At 47.6% G+C, this 4,279-nt stretch overlaps 1 pseudogene; it reads left to right on the top strand.

The window, feature by feature from the left end:
* Positions 1-433: 433 nt before the first annotated feature.
* Positions 434-2,205, top strand: LOC147433507 (F-box protein SKIP1-like; annotated as a pseudogene).
* Positions 2,206-4,279: the final 2,074 nt, after the last annotated feature.

Below are 4,279 nucleotides of genomic sequence, written 5' to 3'. Positions count from 1 at the left end.
GCCGGGTTTAGTTTTTAAGTGCCCATCTACGACTACAACCTCTCCGATTTTCGTGCGCACACTTCTCTGCCCTCGATCCCCTTACCCACCCCCACCCCCCCTCATTAATACTATGTGTTATTTAGTCCTGAGGGGTGGATACTGCAGGGTAGGTATACGAGCAGCTCTGCCTGTGTGCTTTGAGCATTGGCTGCCCATCTCAACCAGGTCGCCTAGGTGTGCCCATCAGCCTTAATGGCCTCAATGGATCCCTTCGGAGTCCCGATGTCTGTCAAAGGCTTAGGTATAGCCAACGGTTCTCTCCCCCTCACACTCTAGGTCTGCCATGCTTGGTGCTTACTGAAGTTCCCGATCCCATTCCCACACATGGACATTGTTGGGCTTACACAAGGAAGGCTTACATGGAGAGAGATCTAGGAGAACCTCTTCAACTATGAGTGTGCGCAGAGGTGCAACTGGAAGTAGAGCAGTAGAATTGGAAAAAGTGACAAGAACATCAAACTCAGGTGATGAAGCAAATGTCTTGAGTGAAGCTATGAGGAAAGGCTGGGAGAGGTTTTATACGCACGAGCTTGCTTGCAAATGCAGTGAGGGGGAGTCGAGTTGAGGGCGTAATTTGTGCAGCTCTGAGGTGCAAAATACCAGCATCAGCCCGCCCTCTCTCTCTCTCTCTCTGCGCATGCCCATGAGCACATTCTTGGCGATTCCCAACCTGTCAACCCTCAACCCTCTCGGCATGTCCCTACTCCAACAATACCGTGCATAAGCAATTTCTCTCTCTCTCTCTCTCTCTCTCTCTCTCTCCCCCCCCCCCCCCCCCCCCACATGCCTGTGAGCAGTTGGAGGCTGGAGAGTCCCATGGCTGGCGGCGACTGCCCATGAATGTGCATGCCATGCCTCTTTTTTTTAGAGTTGAGAAGGCGGAGCATGCGCACGCCGTTCCTGCATGCTGTAAATCAAGTACCTGCTTTCACAGGTTTTTCGGCTGGAGGTTTTATGGCCGTTTTTGCTGCAGACCAAGTGCTAGGCTGGAGGCTGGAGAGTCCCATGGCTGGCGGGACTGCCCATGAATGTGCATGCCACGCCTCTTTTTTTTTATATAGTTGAGAAGGCGGAGCATGCGCACGCCGTTCCTGCATGCTGTAAACCAGGTACCTGCTTTCACAGGTTTTTCGGCTGGAGGTTTTATGGCCGTTGTTGCTGCAGACTAGGTGCCGGGGAGGCTGGAGAGTCCCATGGTTGGCGGCGACTACCCATGAATGTGCATGCCACGCCTCTTTTTTTTTTTGAGTTGAGAAGGCAGAGCATGTGCACGCCGTTCCTGCATGCTGTAAACCAAGTACCTGCTTTCACAGGTTTTTCGGCTGGAGGTTTTATGGCCGTTGTTGCTGCAGACCAGGTCCCGGGCTGAGGGCAGGAGAGAGAGAGAGAGAGAGAGAGATTATGGCGGGCAGCTTCGCTGGATCCGGGTCGCTGGGAGCGTGTTCACATCATGGAGCCGAGCTTTTGCAATTGCTTTGAGACCACCAGCCGGTCTTCGAGGCTAAAGTAGACTATAGGCTCATCTTGCTGTTAGTGGAGGCTCTCTGCTCAAGCTCTCAACCAAGCACTTCTCCAATTTGGCTCTCTCCTACCTTGCCTCATGTAGTCTATCGACTGGACTCATATTAGTTTCATCTTCTCACGGGGTCGTAGATCTATCTATTTGTCAGCTTGCAAAGTCTTGCCCTCAGATTGAGCACCTTGACGTTAGTGAAGGCCAAAGTCACTTCATTAATGGAGCTGCAAGTAGGTCAAAATTGCAAGTCCTTGACAATTTTGAAAAGAAACAGGTTAATCGGCAATAATCCTGCGAGAAAAAGTCGGTTACCGCTAGAGTACTCCAGAACGTCTTTGCCAGCAAATGCAAACACAGTAGCTCAAGTGATCTCTGCATTGATGACAAACTTGAAGCACTTGGAGCTAAGGCATTCAAAGATCTCGAACCAAGATCTGTTTTCTTTGCTTGATGGTTGCAGTAACTTGGAGTGCCTCGACATTACAAAATGCCTGAATTTGACAAGGAGGGCCAAAGAGGAAGCCGAAGCAAGGTTACCTAATGAAATGTTCCATTATGACAAGACGCCGACTTTAAGAAATGTGGATGTAGATAGGTATGGTCATTGGCAATTATACAACGAGCGCTTTCAGAGTGGCTTTTTCTAGTTTTGACAAATAGGTTTAGATAGATATATACAATAATGATGCAAGAAGGAATGGAGGAGCTTGAAGGTAGCATGTTTCCATCTTTAACTATAGCATGTGGAGTATACATTGATTTATTAGGAGCATCTTTTCGCCATATACGTGACATAACTAGCATCAAAGTACCGTTTTACAATTTTTGGTAACAATTTAGGCTGATTGGGTGAACTATTAGTGTTTTCTTTGTAAAAAGAGAGAGAGAGAGAGAGAGAGAGAGAGAGAGAGGGGCTGTGATGAAACATTGCGCTAAGGTTTGAGCATCTCTGTGACATAGCACCTGGAAGCTGAGCTCACCATTGAGAGAGAGAGAGAGAGAGAGAGAGAGAGAGAGAGAGAGGTGGGCTATGATGAAACGTTGCGCTAAGGTTTGAGCGTCTTTGCAACATAGCACCTGGAAGTTGAGCTCACCATTGAGAGAGAGAGAGAGAGAGAGAGGTTTCGCACAGGCATCGTTCCATCTCCGCTTGCACACGTCAGCAAACGAAGCTCCCCAAGACCCAACTCTACCGAAATCGATAGAGTGGACAAACCCTGACTTCTACCCCCGCCTCCCGGTTCGTGAAGAGTTCATGTGTGTTGGCAATTAATAACTACGCGTCAAATCTGCTTATGAGCAGTTGGGGTTCTACCCCAGCCGTGCGAACGCGCCCTTAAAAGCGCTACATTGCCTTTTAGCTTCATGTGACTTTTTTTGGCCTGCCCAAAGGGCAAAGGCTATAGAGATCACTTCTCTTTTTGCTTACTAAAATATAGAAAAAGTTGAGTTCTATTTTCAAGCATTTTTTCGTGGGCCAAAAATGCTTATTGGTTGAAATAAGATAGTGGGCACTCATTTAAATGAAGAGTTTATAAATGTAATGATCATGTCTTGAGTTTTGAAATATGAAGTGAAAAGGATTTTGGACTCATTTGATTTATAATGCATAGTTTTATTTTTAAAATAAACAGTTTTTTGACTGGTTGGGGCCTTGGAGTCACGAGGGGAGAGCCCTAAAAAGAATTGAGTATTTAATAAAGCCATTTGGGATAATGAGTGCAAATTCAAAAAGTTGATTTCATTCAGCATTGAAGTGAGAAGCTTCCATCACGCCCAAACCTCTGCATCCCTCCCCGGCCTCATCGTCTTCCTGCGTGGAGTTTTAACTCACTAAATACTGCATCACACCTCCTGTGTTGAGTACACGCTCGAGCTTAGCTTCGCCATCCCTGTTTTCTCACTGCCTATTGTGGACTGTCTCCTTCTACTTCTCCTCATCCAGGAACTGCAAAATGAGGAAGACAAGCTCCCGACTCAATGAAAACATGGCTTCTGCAGAGTTGGTTGATCAGAAGAAAACGAGGATAAATGTCCACAACAAACAGAGCTTCCCTCTTCTGCTCAAGATCCCTCCACCTTGTCTTTGCTTCCCTCTTCTGCTCGAGATCCCTCCACATCGTCGTCCTTGCACCTGATCAGAGATAGAGAGAGAGAGAGAGTCAAGTCGTTCTTAGCCGCCAGTGAGGAGAGAGATAGAGAGAGAGAGAGAGAGAGAGAGAGAGAGAGAGAGAGAGAGAGAGAGAGAGAGAGAGTCTCTCCCTATATCTCAGTCTGCGTACTGCCCTGCGTGATAGTGCCTTGTTGCTGCATCACGTACAGCTGGACTAGGTTGGGCCAGGTAGAGCTGCCCTGCTTTGTGAGGGATTTGAAGAGAACTATGAGGGCGATGGGGCAACAGTGAGAAGGAATAGCACCCAGCGATGGGGAAGGAGATGACACCATGTTGAAAGTGTGTGTGAGCGCATGTGTGTGTGGCGGGCGTCCCACGGGTGGCCTTCTGGACGTCCTCTGCGGATGTCTATCATGTGATCTGGCATATGTATGGGCTGATCTCTCAAGGAATGCCAACCTTGAAAGGTAAAGCAAGATTTTATTACACTGGGTATATTCTGCATAATTAATTCTGATTAAAATTGTCATATATAACCTGCAGCTGCCAACGCTGTATTTGAGGACAATAATACTGAAATGGTTTCCTGCATCCCGGGCCTGCCACCA

The sequence above is a fragment of the Adiantum capillus-veneris genome, chromosome 19, assembly GCF_014529385.1.
Source record: "Adiantum capillus-veneris isolate H3 chromosome 19, ASM1452938v2, whole genome shotgun sequence".
Classification (NCBI taxonomy): Eukaryota; Viridiplantae; Streptophyta; class Polypodiopsida; order Polypodiales; family Pteridaceae; genus Adiantum; species Adiantum capillus-veneris.
This window is presented reverse-complemented; position numbering and strand designations above follow the sequence as displayed.